This window comes from Pipistrellus hanaki (assembly GCF_964339955.1).
Source record: "Pipistrellus hanaki genome assembly, chromosome: 12".
Lineage (NCBI taxonomy): Eukaryota > Metazoa > Chordata > Mammalia > Chiroptera > Vespertilionidae > Pipistrellus > Pipistrellus hanaki.
The window spans coordinates 52,474,135-52,491,790 of record NC_140514.1 but is presented as its reverse complement, the minus strand read 5'-3'; the positions used below and the strand labels follow the sequence as shown (position 1 = coordinate 52,491,790).

The following is a 17,656-nucleotide window of genomic DNA, read 5'->3' as shown; positions in this document are numbered from 1 at the left end:
TGGAATCGAACCCGGGACCTTTCAGTTCGCAGGCCGACGCTCTGTCCTCTGAGCCGAATCGGCCAGGGCAATATCATAATCTGTGTTTTTATCATAATCTGCATCGTCCACGACTATTCCCATAAGGTTTTTAACGTGAATACAATCTTTAAAAAGTCATTTCAACTCTTGTTTTTAATCTTGATATTTCTGTTCAGCTGCTTTGGAGAATTACAAAGAGATACAAAAATCACCTTAGCCACGAGTTTTGAGTGGGTGATTTTGTTATTTCAGATTGGCTGAAATCTCCCGTACGTTGACATTGCAAAGACACTGTGCACTGACAGAGGACGGGAAAGAGTGTTGTCTTCACGGTCCTCTTAAAACTTAAGAAGACAAATGACCGTTTCCTGTGAAGTACAGAACAGTATAATAAATAACAGCAACACAAAGCCCCACACGTACTGAAGAAAAGCAAATTTGCAAATATTTAAGTCAGAGTATCATCATCAATTAACAACAACAACGACGACGACAATAATAAAGGCATAATATGCTATCTACACCAGATCGCCCAAACAGCGGAAGGATCGCGCTATGACACGCACTGGCGCCAGGCCAGCCATGGCGGGCGCGATGATTGCTCTGTGTGTGTGTGTGTGTGGGGGGGGGGGGGGACGGGGGGGGGGGGGGGGAGAGACACCCACAGGGACGGGGACGGGGGACAGCGCTGTTTTTAAGTCCTCCAGGACTGGCGAGGGTTGGCAATGAGCTAAAGAGTCCGTTCGCCTGTTCTGGAGATGTGTCCTTCTATCTGAGCATGTTTTTCTCTGAGGCTCTGCAGCCATGACAGAGCGATCTAGTTTGCAGGGAGCCTAGAGCTGAGGAAGGAGGGTCATTTCTGAGAGTCGTAAGGGCTCCTGTGTACGGAAAAAAGACACAGGGGTCTGAGAAGGGCTCATTCTCCATTCACTTCTCTGGGGATGGGAAAACGGGACTATCTAGCTGCAGGCAGGGTAGATTGCAACCCCATGGTGCCAGGACCTGGCCAGACCTCTCCATCATCATGTTCACGTAAAGACATTGAAAGCTGCCGAGACTGGTTTGGCTCAATGGATAGAGCGTCGGCTTGGGGACTGTAGGGGTCCCGGGTTCGATTCCAGTCAAGGGCATGTGCCTTGGTTGCGGGCATATCCCCAGTGGGGGGTGTGCAAGAGGCAGCTGATCGATGACTCTCTCTCATTGAGGTTTCTGACTCTCTATCTCTCTCCCTTCCTCTCTGTACAAAATCAATAAAATATATTTAAAAAAAGAAAAAAAGAAAGCTGTAGAGAACTTTTATGACTTTACTTGAGCCAAACTGTCCACACTGGCCGGGAAGCAGAATCTCAAGGGGTTGGGACAATGCTGTTTTCATTGATTCGCCAGAGGAAGGGAGCAAGGGAAAGGGAGAGACGGAAGCATCATCTGTGAGGCGCCAGGACAGAGACCATAGATTCCTTCATTTTTATTGTTATCATGTGTATTGTTGCCTGCTGGTTAACTATCTATCCTGCACCCACCTAAGTAAAAGAAGTAGGTGTGATCCTGGACGGTTTGGCTCAGTCAGTGGGTAGAGCCGACGCAGGAGGCCTGAGTACCTTAGGGTCCCGGGTTCGATTCCAATCAATGGCACCTGCCTGGGTTGTGGGCTCGATCCCCAGTAGAGAGGGTGGAATAGGCAGCCGATCCATGGTTCTCTCTCATCGTGGATGTTTTATTTCTCCCTCTCCCTTCCTGATTGATCCTGAAATCAATAATAAAAGTATATATTGCAGAAAAAAAACTTAAAAGAAGGCGTTTACATGAACAGTTATCATTTGGGAGTTGGCCCATATCTAGGCTTCCTTCCAATTTTAAAAGAACTTCCTTAAAATTTTCAGAGAATCTCCTTATTTCGTAATTCTTCGGGAAAAGCTGGAATCTGTGCCAGCTACAACAGAAGGGGAAGTAGGCAGATGTCCCTTCTCCCCACTCCTTCAGCTAAAACTAGGTCATGTCTTCTGCCAATCAGATAGTCTCATCAGACCATGATCATTAGGTTTAAAATTCAAGGAAGCACCATTAGGGGCAGCATTACAGCATTTATGGTAATAGTGTTTTGAGATGTGTTTCTCTCAACCTTTTTATCGTTATTGCTTTCCCGAGGAGACATTTCCCCCTATATTGCCCTCCCATGAAGACAAGAGATACATTATGCCCTAACCGATGTGGCTCAGTGAATAGAGCGTGGGCCTGCAGACTGAATGGTCCCAGGCCAGGTTCGATTCCAGTCAAGGGCATGTACCTTGGTTGCGGGCACATCCCCAGTAGGGGGTGTGCAGGAGGCAGCTGATCGATGTTTCTCTCTCAGCAATGTTTCTAACTCTCTATTCCTCTCCCTTCCTCTCGTTTAGGCAGACGCCATTTTAGCTCCAGTGACTTGGCAGCTGCCATTTTGAAATGGCTAAGGTCAACCCCTCCCTTTTATCCTCCTCCCCATAGCCCCCACCCCAACCCCTTTTTCATTTCACTGTTTTAACAACATGAAATACAAATACAAAACATTGTACAAGTATACTTTTTATTTTATTTATTTTTAAATATATTTTATTGATTTTTTACAGAGAGGAAGGGAGAGGGATAGAGAGCTAGAAACATCAATGAGAGAGAAACATCGACCAGCTGCCTCCTGCACACCCCCTACTGGGGATGGAGCTCGCAACCCTGGCATGTGGCCTTGATGGGAATCAAACCAGGGACCCCTGGTCCGCAAGCTGACGCCCTATACACTGAGCCAAACCTGCTAGGGTCATTTGTTTGTTTGTCTGTTTAAAGAGAGAGTGGAAGGGAGAGGAAGAAGGATAGGGAGAGGGAGGGAGGGAGGGAAGGGGCCGGGGGGGGGGGGTGGCAAAAGGAGAGAGAGAAAGAGAGAGAGAGAGAGAGAGAGAGAGAGAGAGAGAGAGAGAGAGAGTTGTTGTTGTTCCACTTCTTTATTCATTCATTCGTCCCTAGCTTTTTAAAAAATATACTACAGTAACAATGAAGGAATTTGTAGTCTCTGCCCTGGGAGGGACCCTGGGCTGTGCCCCGAGGGCACTGGGAAAAAGGGAAGTGACTAGTTAATCTTGACATTCACTAGTCTAAAGAAATGGAATCCTAGAGGCATAGAAACACTATAGGCTCAGCTACCACTGAGTTCAAAGTTGCTCTCTCTCAGGGAAGACACCAGGCCTAGGGCATGACTACCCACTATGAACTGCTTTTTACTTTAAAAACTTTTCTTCTTCTTCTTCTTCTTCTTCTTCTTCTCCTTCTCCTTCTCCTTCTCCTCCTCCTCCTCCTCCTCCTCCTCCTCCTCCTCCTCCTCCTCCTTCTCCCTCTTCTTCTCCTTCTCCCTCTCCTTCTCCTTCTCCTTCTCCTTCTCCTTCTCCTTCTCCTTCTCCTTCTCCTTCTCCTTCTCCTCCTCCTCCTCCCTCCTCCTCCTCCTCCTCCTCCTCCTTCTCCCTCTCTCCTTCTCCTTCTCCTTCTCCTTCTCCTTCTCCTTCTCCTTCTCCTTCTCCTTCTCCTTCTCCTTCTCCTTCTCCTTCTCCTTCTCCTCCTCCTCCTCCTCCTCCTCCTCCTCCTCCTCCTCCTCCTCCTCCTCCTTCTCCTCTCTTCTTCTTCTTCTTCTTCTTCTTCTTCTTCTTCTTCTTCTTCTTCTTCTTCTCCTCCTCCTCCTCCTCCTCCTCCTCCTCCTCCTCCTCCTCCTCCTCCTCCTCCTTTCCCCCCTCCCCCCCCTCCTCTTCCTCCTCCTTTTCCACCTCCTTCTTCTTCATTTCATAACGGCCTGGGTGGTCACTTTAGGTGTCTTGAGTTTGCAAGGCCAGGCCAGGCCAGGCCAGGCCACCACACAGCTGCCTCCCCGGAGTGGGTCAGGTTAGCCTGTGGCCCCTTTTCATCCACAGTGCAAAGCTTCTTCTGTATGTGCAGGTTTCATTTTACCCTATTGTATTCCATTGTAAAGCCTGTACCATTTTATTAACCAATGTCTCCCCCCCATACATTCAATTTCAAAAAAGAAAAAGAAAAAAGAAACAAAATGGAAAGAAACTGAAAGGACAGTAAAAGGAAAAATGAATCCTTGTTTGTTGTCCTGTGAATACTCGCCACGTCTAGGCTTTCAGAGTACCCCGGGTTTAGGTTTTGAGGGTCCCAGGCCGCAAAGAGTGCTCTGGATATGTCCTCTCGGTCCTCTGTCACACCCCCTTCCCCCCCAAACCAACCTTCCAACCAACCAAGCACAAACTTTTCCAGTCCCCCTTCCACGGCCAGGCCATACATATGCGGGAGACCTGGGGGGCGGGGGAGTGGGGAGGGTACCCCAGTTGTGGACGCCCTGCCGCCCACTGCCCGTCAGTCAGGGCCCTCCCTCTCCGACATGGTCGGACTGTCGAACTGGAGAGGTGGGGTCCGGGCTGCTTTGCTGGCTCCTGAAAGTCAAGTTCATTCTGGAAACCTCTGGAATTGCTACTCGGGTGCCGCTGGTCGGCCTGGCTGCAGTGCAGCGGTGGTAGTGATGGTGGTGGTGGTGGTGGTGGTGGTTGTGGTAGTGGTGGTGGTAGGAGGTAGGAGTAGGGGGGTCGGGATAGGGGGTACCCGAGCTAAACTCCCCTGCCTTCCTTCCTTTTTCCCCTCCTCCTCCTCCTCCTCCTCCTCCTCCTCCTCCTCCTCCTCCTTTTAGAAATATATTTTATTTATTTATTTTTTTTTTTTACAGAGAAAAAGGGAGAGGGATAGAGAGTTAGAAACATCGATGACAGAGAAACATCAATCAGCTGCCTTCTGCACACTCCCCACTGGGGATGTGCCCACAACCAAGGTACATGCCCTTGACCGGAATCGGACCTGGAAAACTTTCAGTCCGCAGGCCGACACTCTGTCCACTGAGCCAAACTGGTTTCGGCTCTGTTGCTTCCTGTATGTGCCCTGATTGGGGATCAAACCCACAATCAGTGGTATAAGGGACGATGCTCTAGCCAACTGAGCTGCCGGTCCAGGGCCAAATTGATTGATTTTGCACGTTTCATGGACAAAGACTCATCTAGATTTACCTCATTTCAAGCACACACACTACAGGGCGCACCCCCCCCCCCCCCTTCTCGCCCTCAACCTTTCTTGCCATTCATAAGGCAAGTCGTGCTAAAATCCACAACCACATGACATACAACCAACCACATGTTGTATGTGGTGTGTGTGTTTTCTTGGAGTTCCATACCATTAACCTGAGAAACATTTAAACTTGTAAAGAATTTTTGTGATGAGTTTATTATTTATTTATTTATTTACTTACTTGCTTTTTTGTTTGTTTATTTAATTTATTGATTTTTTTGCATTTTTAAAAAATCTTATTTATTTATTTATTTATCTATTTATTTATTTAAATTAATCTTTATTGTTCATATTATTACAAAGGTTCCTCTTTTCTTCCCCCCTCCACCAGGTTCCCACCTCAACCTCTGCCCCCTACCTACCCCCCATTGTCCTCATCCATTGGTGCACAGTTTATGTTCAGTCTCTTCCCACATCCACCACTCCCCCTTTCTCTGATTACTGTCAGTCCACTTTCCTCCCGTATCTCCAACTCTACTACAATCAACAGCTAATATTGTTCATCAGGTTTTTCAATCTCCTTTTTTTTGTTGTTGTTGTTGTTGTTTTTTTTAAAATTAATAAACTTTTACACTTATAAGAATAAATTTTAAAATCTAATAATTTTAAACCTTGTTTTTTCTGCCCTGGGAATTGAGAAGCAAGCTTGTTTACATGTAAACTTTCCCTTATTCTATCAAAAGGTGTAGCCATTCCAATGTAAATGAACACATTGTTTAAAGATAGCCGCTGGTTGGAATTGGATTACCTGTTCTGGGTGGGAAGGGCTTGTCCTCCCCTTTCTCCATTAAAATTAAGGTGTTAGCTTTAAAACCTCTTTTTGGCAAGAGACCTTAAACTTTCAGAACTTTAAATTTTTCAGATAGTAAATCAGTTACTTAGCATTTTCTCAAATCAATAATACCTCCACATGCCCAAGGATACACTTCACACAAAAGACATTTCCAAATAGATCAACCAACCTCATCCAGACCCCACACAAGGCACTCACAGATCAACTCTCCAATGCTATAATAACTCAACACATCCAGATCTAAGCCTTCATCACTTGATTCAGCAGACCCTCAAGTTCCCCCCAAAGTTTCCAGCCATGTCTGAGAGGCAGCCCTGGGGCGTGGGCAGGCGAGGAACGAGCTGTTCCAGGCCTGGCTGCTCTGGGCCTGGCCTCTGTTACTCTGGTCTGCTCCACAACCTGCTGCTCCGGGTCTGGCCACTGCCTCTCCCAGCCTGGCTGCTGCTGCTCCGGGCCTGGCTGCTCCTGACCCGGCTGCTCTGAACCCAGCTGCTCCGGGCCCGGCCAGTCGGGGCCTGGCCGCTCCCAACCTGGCTGCTCCAGGCTTGGTTGCTGCTGCTCCGGGCCTGGCTGCTGCTGCTCTGGGCCAGGCTGCTCCCAACCCAGCTGCTCCAAGCCTGGCTGCTGCTTAATTGATTGATTTTTTATTTTTATTTTTTTTATTTTTTACAGAGAGGAAGGGAGAGGGATAGAGAGTCAGAAACATCGATGGGAGAGAAAAATTGATCAGCTGCCTCTTGCACACCTCCTACTGAGGATGTGCCCGCAACCAAGGTACATGTCCTTGACTGGAATGGAACCTAGGACCCTTCAGTCCTCAGGCCAATGCTCTATCTAATGAGCCAAACTGGTGATGAGTTTATTTGAACCAGACTGTGATATATATCAATATATATAATATTTTTATTGATTTTTCACAGAGAGGAAGAGAGAGGGATAGAGAGTTAGAAACATCGATGAGAGAGAATCATCAATCAACTGCCTCTTGCACCCCCCCACTGTGGATGTGCCCACAACCAAAGTACATGCCCCTGACCGAAATCAAACCTGGGACCTTTCAGTCTGAAAGCTGATGCTCTATCCACTGAGCTAAACCTATTTTGGTCAGACTGTGATATTTTAATAATAAGTTTATCAATGCTTTGATATCTGTGATGAATGTTCCCTTTTTTGACTTTCAACCATGTTTACTTTTTATGTAGGTATGTCTGTCAGCATTTTCATATATGATCTGTGATTAGGGCATCATAATCAGAAAGGGCTTTCCCATCCTAGGAGAAAGTGATAAGAAAATTTAGAGCATATAAACAAACTGTTAAAAAAATTGAAACAATATTTTAACATTTTTCAATTAAAAAACTGGGTTCAGATGCTTCACTGGTGAATTTCTCCAAATAGGGTCATTTCAAAAGGTATAGAAGAAGTATCTCACAAATTTTGAAATCCATCCATGGTTTTTTAAAATATATTTTTATTGTTCTCAGAGAGGAAGGGAGAGGGAGACAGACATAGAAACATTAATGATGAGAGAGAATCATTGACTGGCTGCCTCCTGAACACCCCCCACTGAGGTTCATAACCCAGGCATGTGCACTTGACTGGAATCAAACCCAGTACCGTTCAGTCCATAGGCTGATGCTCTATCCTCTGAGCAAACCAACTAGGGGAAAAAAACAGTATGATTTCTAAAAATTCTCAATAACTAAGAGCAGAAGGGAATGTCCTCAAATTGGTAAAGGGCAACAAAAGAAAACTAAAGCTAGCATCATTATCCTTAATGGTAGAATATTAAACACTTGTCCCATAAGGTCGTGAACAAGTCAATGATATCCAAGAAATGAAAAGATAAATCTGTTTTCTAAACGGAGAAATAAAACATATTAAAAACCAAGAGGCATATGCAGAGATACTCAACATATAACATGTCATCAGGAAAATGCAAATTAAAACCACAGTGAGCCCTGGCTGGCGTCACTTCTGTCATTAATCTATGCAACAGGCAGACAGAAAATTTGTAAGGATATTAAAGAACCAAATACTGTCATCAATAAACTGGATTTAACTAACATTTGCACAAACCTCCACCCCCAAATAGTAAAATACACACTCTCTTAAGTGCACATGCAACATTAAGCAAGGTAGATGCTTCTGAACAATTAATAAAGTCAAATAAGATGATGTTTGGTCTTTGATCCCATGGAATTGAATTAGAAATCAGTAACAGAAATATAACTGGCAAAATTCTTAATTTTGTGGAAATAAAACAAGAGGTTTCTAAGTAATCAAAAAATTAAAAGGAAATTTTAAGGGAAATTAAAACATATTTTGAACTGAACAAACATGGAAATGAAGTGAAGAATGTATGGGATACTGGCTAAAGCTGTACTTAGAGGGTAGTTGATAGCACTGCATGTTTACATTAGAGAATTCCAAAATGGGTGCTCTGACTCTCTCCCGAGGATGTGACGCTTGAGTTGAGATCTGAGGGGTGAATAGGCCTTAAGAAGGTGCAGAGAATGAGAACTGTGTACATGGCCAAAGAAACAGTGCAGGCAAAGGTCATGGTGTGAAAGGACTTGGGAAGTGGGAGGCCAGTGTTGCTGAGTGGGGAGAATAAGGAGAAGTACTGATTGGGTTATAATGGGAGATGGCAGGAAGTACAATAGAACCTAGGACATTGTAGGCTATGGTGTAGGAGTTTGTCTTTGTGCTAATAAGAAGAGAATTGCTGAAAGAAGTGACACAATTTTGGCACATGTTTTGGGAATATGTGCCAGGCTCCTCTCTGGAGGCGCATTAGTGGGGACACAGGGACATGAATAGATCATTTGGGGGCTCGCTCCACCAGCTGCTGAGTGTGGAATGCTGACCAAGGTACTTGACCTTGCTCTCCCTCTCATCAGTTCACACCCATTAGGGTCAGTGTGAGGTTATTTAATGAGTTAGTATGAACACTTGGAACATAATAGGCATGTGAGAGACAATGGTGATGACTTAGATGAGGGAGGTGGAGGAAGGGATGAGAGAGGTATAACCAACAGGACTTGGTGATGGATTGGATGTGGCTGGTGAGGGAGAATGAGTTTTGTCCATGGTGCTGATGTAGAGTTTGGGAGGGAGAATGGGTTCTGTCCATGGTGCTGATGTAGTTTGGGCTGGACACTGAAAGCCCATCAGCTCTGAAGGGGTTGGTGGGTTTTGCTTTGCTTATCTCGGTAGAGTTCTAACTAACTCATGCCTCAAGAAAAGTTTCCATTCATCTGAACTGGGAGTAAAATAGTTGTATCTCAGCATAGATTTATTGGGTTTGTCCTAGGAGGGGTTTGTGCAGCTTATTAAAATCTGTAGCTTATATCTTTTGCCAGATTTTCGGATTTTTCAGCCATTATTTTCTCTATTACCTTCTGGTTCCAAACTCTGCTCTCCTCTGGGACCTTAGAATAAATAAGATGCAGTCTTACCTTAAACACCAGGGAATAGTCATAAGGCATTTGTACTCCAAGAGTTTTGGTTGAGAATATATATCATTTTAGGGAGAGTTTAAACAAATGCATGCATATTAGGTATTGAAGAGAAGGAAACTTCCTATGTGGGAAACTTCCACTGAACTGCCCATGGCATATTGCTAACTGCCTACCAGTAGGGTCTGGGAGTGCAGTGGATTGAATTTGACCAAATGACATGTTTGGGGTGACTTCTAATTATTTTTAAAGCTTAGTTTTAGAAGTGCTATATGAAAATACATTTGTTGAAAATAAAAATTGTTACCTGTTCCTTTTAAGATTTCAATTTTGACCATACCTTGACAGAATTTGATCTCATCTTTACAGTTTTGGCCCTTTGTGTGATATATATATATATAGTGGGGCTATTTTCTGCAGTGGCATTTTAAAAGAGATAAGTGCAGTAAGAAAATAATGTAATAATGTACTAGAGGCCTGGTGCAGAAATTTGTGCACTCAAGGAGCAGGCTATCCTCTCAGCCCAGTCTTTAAAAATAAATATATATATATATATATATATATATATATATATATATATATATATATATATATATATATATATATATATATATTTTACTCCCTGGGAAGGCACCTGAGCCTTCTATATTGGCCCCTCTTGCCCTTTTGGACAAAAATTACCCTCTTCTCATGGTCCAGGTGCCCACCTTTCAGTTCATGCTGAGGCTGAAACACCATGTTGCTGGTACCATGGATCTGTCTTTCACCCAGTGGAGTGAGCTGGGCCCTCTCTGGAGAAGAAACATGGGTTCCCCAAAATATGAGATTAGTGCCCAGGCCTCACCAGCAGGTGAGGGGTTCCCAAGGAAGATGCTGGACGTGGAGCCCATGGGGGCATAGGCTAACAAGGAGACAGAACTAAACCTCATATCACTCTGCTTGGCCCCAGAGGATGGCTGGTTAGCCAGAGATGGGTAAGATTCCTCAGGGAAGGAACAACCTAAGACAGGCACAGTTGCAGAGGGGCCATCAGGAGAGAACTTGGAGGTCAACAGAGGTGGGGCACAGACCCTTACCCCCCCTGCAACTTGGAAAGTGCCTGAATCTTCTCCCTTTTTGAGGGAGGTCTCCTGCCCCCATGGCTGCTTTGCTTCCCATGCACAGCTCAAATTGGGACCCAGGTAACAGACAGAGACTTGGCTGACAGCAGCTGCCCTCTCACTGCAACAAGACTTGTTTGAGAGGTCTTGTACCCATGGTGTGGGCAAGTGGGTTTTTAATATCCAAGTCCAGCCTAGTAGCAGGAATGCTCAGGCCCTTCTAAAGAAGGCAAATAATCATTTCCACTAATACACACATGGTAAATAAATACACGGCTAATGGAAATAAATGAATGTTCTAGAAAAACTGATTGTACTGTACAAAAAACTGTTCCTAAAGTGTTAACAAAAATTCTTATTGGCAGAGCGTCTCATGGTAAAATTGCATAACATGTAATTAACCTAAAGTAGTCATAGTTTAGTGCAAATAATTAAAATGTAAAAGCTATCAAGACTACATTATAAAATTTCCAAAAGCTTCCTATTATTTAAATTAAAAAAGGGGTGACAGTGGAAGAATATCATGGAAGGAAAAATATCCTGTGAGTTAATTACATAAAAAAATTTTGTACTTTAGAAAATTAAACTTCATTCGAAACGCTAACAGCAAGATACCCATGAAAATACACACATGGTATCAAAACAAGCCAGAGGAAAATCATTTAGGGGGGAAAAAATGAAAAAGGATCCCAAGTCAAATTTATAGAAAATATCCCTTTATTAACTTTTGGTCTAAAATATGTTTGTATATTTTCAGAAAACAACTCTGAAACTATCTGGATTCCTGTAACAGAGAGGAATAGACAGAAATGCTCCAGCCATGAAGCCAGAAGAGAAACAGTTCAGAGATGGAAGATGCTGACGACGCCTCGCCATACCAGCAGACAGCAGCTGCGTGTTGCTGAACGATGCCCAGGACCAAACCAGAAACCGTCGGACCTGCATCACCACCATTTGTCCTCCAACCAGATCTGAAATATAATGGCTGACATGTACTCATAAGGAACTGTTTGACATTGAAATTGGGACTCAAAAGAACTGTTGGCCCAGAAAACAAATCACTACAGACTGATTCATTTGCCTCTTAGGATAACCATTATGGCTTGTCTCAGTTTCAATTCTTTTTTTTTTTTAATATATTTTATTGATTTTTAACAGAGAGAAAGGGAGAGAGATAGAGAGCTAGAAATGTCGATGAGAGAGAGTTATCGATCAGCTGCCTCCTGCACACCCCCTACTGGGGATATGCCCGCAACCAAGGTATATGCCCTTGACCAGAATCGAACCTGGGACCTTTCAGTCCGCAGACCGACGCTCTACCACTGAGCCAAACCAGCTTCGGCTCAGTTTCAATTCTTACAAGGGTATTTCTTGGATAACATGATCTCACATATCTAGAGGAAATAATGAACAACATAAACTAATGAATAAAAACAGACCCAGAGAGGAGTTTCGCACTTGCAGACCCCGACCGGTTTATTCAGTGGCGATGTCGCGTGGAAGCCTCAGCCGCACGTCCCGCATGGTCCCTCCGGCCAGCCGGGCACCTCCGATGAGAGCTGCCCCCAGGCCAGCACCAGCAGCTCATCCGCCAGCACCAGCTGCACCCTCTGCTGTTGGCGCACCTGCTGCTACACCCCGGCAGCCAGGTCTGATGGCCCAGATGGCGACCACTGCTGCCGGGGTGGCCGTGGGCTCTGCCGTAGGCCACACGCTGGGCCATGCCATCACCGGGGGCTTCAGTGGAGGAAGTAATGCGGAACCCGCAAGGCCTGACATCACTGATCAGGAGCCCCGGGAACGCAGGCATACCACCAGCAGCAGTGTGGCCCCTGCCACTATGGATGAAACAGTTCTTGGAGTGTGCCCAGAACCAGGGTGACCTTAAGCTTTGTGAGGGTTTCAGCGAGGTGCTGAAACAGTGCAAATTTGCAGATGGATTAGCCTAATCAAGAAGGTCAAGTTGAAGAAATGGGAAATCATCTCTCATGTCCAAGTTAACTTAGTATAAAAATATAATTGATAGTGAAATATGAAACTACTAGTTAACTCTCCTATAACAATAATAGTTTCCTCACTTCAGAATTACAGTAGAAGAGAGTGTATTTACTGTGTAGAAGTTCATTAAGATGATAATTCAGTTTGGGGCTGAGCAGATGTTTCTATGGTCTCCTTAAACCAGCTTTTGTGATGTTTGTAAATCAGTTACAATAAAGTGATTTTCTTCTGAAAAAAAAAACAACACACACACACACACAAAACAAAAACAAAAACAAAACAGATCCAGAGAAAGAGAAGCAGCGATCAGACTCTCAAACCTCAGAGGGAAAGTAGGGGAGGGTAGGGGCAAGGGGAAGAGATCAACCAAAGGTCTTGTGTGCATGCATATGGGCCTAGCCAGTGGCCATGGACAACAGGGGGTTGGGGGCATATGTAGGGAGGGGTTTGGGATGGGAATGGGGGATGAGGACATTTATGTGATATCATAATCAATAATAATAAAAAACAAAAGATACAGAGACAAAGAAGCATAAAAAAAAAAAGAAAAAAGAAAGAAAGAAAGAAAAGAAAGTGAGGCATTGAGGGGCATGGATGGAGATGCATGGGAAACTTGCCGAATGGCTCTTCTGTAAATGCAGATTCTCCGGGGACCCACTGGACCCCAGGGAAAAGAAGGGGTCTCATTCAAGTTGCACACATTTCTCACTGTCTTGTGGGAAAGTCATCTAAGAGCTTTGACTCTAACATCAGGCAGACAAATTCTAATCCCCCTTTATCACTTACTAGTTTATTACTTTGGGAAAATTCCTTCAACTCTCTACCCCTCCATTTCCTGATCTGTAATAAGGGATGAAATTGTACAGATTTAGAGAGGATTAAAAAAGATCATGTATATAGAAAATGCCCAACAAATATCCATCATCATTGTCATTAGAGTGAGGTTCAGAACTGAGTTGTGAGTGATTGTGTGTGTGTGTGTGTGTGTGTGTGTGTGTGTGTGTGTTTGTGTGTTTCCGTGTGCCTGCAAGTCTGTGTTAATGTGTATGCACTTATGTGTGGGCCCCATTTTGAATGACACGATTGGAATCAGCAACGCTTGTTCTGCTTTTCCCACAGCAGGAGAGGAGGGGTTTAAGCATCCTGAGCAGAGTGGGATAGACTTTCCTTAGTTGTTTTGTTTGGATTTGGTTCCTAATAGCCTTTCTCTGCACTGAGAGCCTTAAAGGAGGGAGTATTGGTTAACGATCATGATAATTAGTCTGATTGCTCAGGTACTAAATGCCAGGGCTCTTGTGGGGTGTGATTCCAGTTAGTGCTACCCTTCAGAGCTGGTGGGAGAAGCAGAGGGTCAGAGCCCAGGCCCCTACCCTGGTGCGTGGAGTGTCTTTTAGGTGCAGCGAGCGTCCCTGTGTGCTGAGGCCCTTTGGCTGCTGACACTCCTGGGGAGGTCCCATGTGACTTAATCGGGCCTTCATTTGCCAGGGAAAGATTTCAATTCGGTCTTGGCAGACACCGTATCTCATTCGCAGACATTCTGAGGATGACCGTTCACTCCTGTTCCCTATGGGCAGTCGGGGCTGCCACAGCCCCAGCCCCAGCCCCAGTGTCCTCCTCTCCAAGTCAGCTGCTGGTGTCCCGGTTGAATTGCAAACAGCTTGTGGTGGTGGTGGTGGTTTTTAAATTGTACTTTTAAATTTGAAATGTTGACTTGTAGATTTTTTCCTAATTTGTATTAATTATTGCTTCAAATGAGCCAAATGGCATTGAGATCGATTTCCATAACTCTCCAATAGTCCTTTCATTATGGAGGGGGCAGGTTACTGTGGAAAGAGGAAGAAGCCTGCCTCTCTCCCATCAAACCGGCTCCCAGGGGGCTCAGCGCCTTCATGAACCCATGAAGACAGCCCTCATTTGAATCATCCCCCTCCCTGTGTCCTGGGACAGTAACTGTGGGGGAGGGCTTTGTTATGAAAAGCAGGAGAGGCAGCAGCTGAGGCCTCCTGTTGAGTCAGATAGGAAACCTTTTTGGAGCCTGAGAATTTTGAGAAATATCCTGAACACATACTGATGAGTAAAGTTATAAGTCACTTGATTGAGAATTCTGGTTTTATCACATCCAGACCTGACTTTTGCTGGAGAGTGGAAAGTAAATGATGCTTGGGGGTTCCCACATGAATTATGTACGTCTCTATTGTTAGCCTGTCTCCTGGGCATTGGTGTACACCATATAGTGCCACAGACTTATGATGTCTCCTTGACCAGGGTGAATTATGTCTCTAGAAGGTAAAATCACAGTCAGAAAATGTACCATTTCCCCACTTTTTCTTTCTTGTTAGTTAATATAGTTTGGTGTATTCAGTTCCTAACTCTCTTAATCTTTAAAATATATTCTGGGGTGAATTATCGATTTTCACACAGTGTAACCTTTGGGGTATGCACTGCCTTTGGAGATGATTTGTGGGTGCTGCTAAGAATGGGAATGGAAATGATATTAAGCGTCTGAGGAGGGCTTGTTGGGGGGTTGGGAAGAGATGTGCATTGTGTAAGGTCCAACGGCTAGGCAGATGAAGAATTCGGGTTTGAGTGGAGCACACTGGTTTCAGCCTCACACTGACCTGGGCTTGGAGAGGGCTGCCCAGCACTTGGAAGGGAGGTGAGGCAAATGCTGGGAGATTCTGTTTCCAGTCTCCTGTTTCCTCCCCTAGAGACCCCAGGCCTAATCAGCGCTTCCACCAGCACGTGAACAACGATGTGAACCTCCGCACTGAGAACTTGAGCATCCTGGTCAGACACATCAAGACCTTCTACCAGGTAAGGGCGGCCTCTGTTCCCAGGACGTCCGTGCTCCTGGCAATGTCCTCACTCCAAAGGTTTCCTGCAGGAAGCCCAGAGGAGATGGTGTTCACGGTGAGGCAGCTGCTTGCTGACACTTGGGGTTTATCACTTGCATCTTTTATTCCCCCCGCATTGTGAGAAGGGACAGAGGTTTCATTGCTTTACTTTGTCCAGCGAATGTCCTTTGAGCCGTGTGCATGGCATTGGGTCTGGTGCTGTGAGGGCCCCAGAGATGAGTCACCACTGTGACGCCAAGAACCAGTTACATAGGGAGTGGCTGGTATGGGCTCTGGAGGGGAGGGGGGACACGCTGACTTGGTTTTTGTCTACAGCTCAGTGAGACTTTGTACAGCAGCAATTCAAGGGGCTGAAGGAGGTGTTGGGTCAGCACTGTAATGGATGAGCCCCCCAGGGAGCAGACGGCAGCACTGGAGTTCAGCATGTAGAGTGACTACTTGTCATGCTCACCATATCTCATTCACAGATAGTCCATGGCAGGAGGACCTGATGGTGAAGGGCTGTTAAAATCCCCACCCAGGCCTTGGGAAGTGGGGTGAAATCTCTGATCTTTATGGTCTTTATATGACCAGGATGAATGCCATATGGACTGAATATGTCACCTGGGCCCTGGTTTTCACACTTCTTCTGAGCACTGAACCTTGTGTCCCCATATGAGTTTTCTTAAGATCTCAGGTGAAGCCCTGTGACTCTGATTGATTGGGAGTTGGGGGACCCTAGTGGCCCCTGCTCAGCTGCCACCTTTCCCTCCAGGGCATCTCTGTGAGTTCTTGGGACCTCAGGGAACATGGTTTCAGAACCACTCCCCAGCCCAGCTTGTGTGGCTCCAGATTGTAGGCTGTCTTCAGTTGGGGCACACAAAGGCAGCCAATGAATGATTTTCTCTCATCTTTGATGTTTCTATCTCTTCCTCTCAGAAATAAATAATATATATATGTTGAAGAAACACTCACTGTCCAAAAAGTGAGTGTTTATTCTGTGGTTTCACTGAGATCTTGGGCAGCCTCTGCCCCTGGCCCTGTTCCCAGCTGGCAGCTGTGCTCATTCCAGCAGCACAGCATGTGACTCTGAGCAGCCTCTGGGCGGGGCCTGGGGGAGCTCAGATGATGGGGCCGAAGTGGCCTCCTTTCTATGTCTGAGGGGAGCCACACTCAGGCCCAGGCATGCTGTATGCTGGTGGGTTTCAGCTAGTGCTGCCCTTGTGAAGGCCATGGACAGGGGGAAGAGGTGGTGCTGCCATTGAACTTGGGACTGGGTTTTGAGGGACATTGATTCTTGGCTGCAGGCACCATTCATGGTAAGCAGGTGCCTTTGATGCTTTGTGCTAAGTTGCCAGGGAGGCAGATGGTGCCAGCAGTTCAAGAGACAAGACTCCTAATTCAGGCTGCATGGGGGCAGTTGGGAAGGCTTCTTGGAGGAAATGACACCTGAGTGGAGTGATGGTGCACAGCTGAGTTTCCAGTTTGGAGGGTTATGGGCAGGAGACAAGGGAAAGGGTGTCAAGGTGGAGGCAGTGCTGTCAGAGTCTGTCACTTGCCCCAGTTGCTGTGATGGAGGCCTGTTCTCCTGGTTCCACAGGAATCTAAACCACAGAGATGCCAATATGAGCTTCTTGACAGACAGGCCTCCCACCTCAGGGCATCACCTCTCCCTGTGGCAGTGATGAAGGCCTCAGGGGAGGGAGGTTTCTGAGGCTCTCTGTGAGCAGCAAGGAGCAGACAGGCTCCAGGGCGAGCTGTGTGGCCATGTGTATGCAGTTCTCTGCTCTCGCTGGTTGAGGAGGGTGCAACTGTGTGACTCAGTAGATTTTGCTGGTTGGACAGAGAGCTGGAGGCCCATAGTCTGTCTACAGAGGGGCTGCAGGTTGGAGGTGGAGGTGCCTGGAACACAGCCCGGTGGCTCTGTATTCATTTCACCTGACACTTGACTGGGACACTCGCTCCTTCCTTCCCCTGGCACATGTACTGGGTGTCAAGCCTCGTACCCGGATTCATGGGGAGTGGGACTCGCAGTTTCTGTCCCGTAGTAGGGTGCTTACTAATGGTTTCCATATGCTTGATCCGTGTGCTTTTCTAAGACACAACAGGGTAGCAGGAGGTGGGGACCCTAATGGCCCATGGCCCTGTTTGTCAAACTTGGATGAGAAAGATCGTCGCCCTGAAAGCCAGGCAGAGCCCCCACCCCCACCTTCCAAATGCCACGTACCCGTGGCTCAAGGCCACATGAAGGAACGTTTGTCTTCCAACAACCGCCCCAGCAGGTGTCTGAGTCTGAGTCCCCACAAGTCTTGGCTCCAGGCA

The 17,656-nt window shown here is 46.0% G+C and overlaps 1 pseudogene across 1 annotated transcript; it reads left to right on the top strand.

Annotated features, from left to right (window-relative positions):
* Window positions 1-11,953: 11,953 nt before the first annotated feature.
* LOC311631176 (coiled-coil-helix-coiled-coil-helix domain-containing protein 2-like) lies at window positions 11,954-12,744 on the top strand (annotated as a pseudogene). The gene has a single exon. The product of its transcript is annotated as a coiled-coil-helix-coiled-coil-helix domain-containing protein 2-like (transcript).
* Window positions 12,745-17,656: the final 4,912 nt, after the last annotated feature.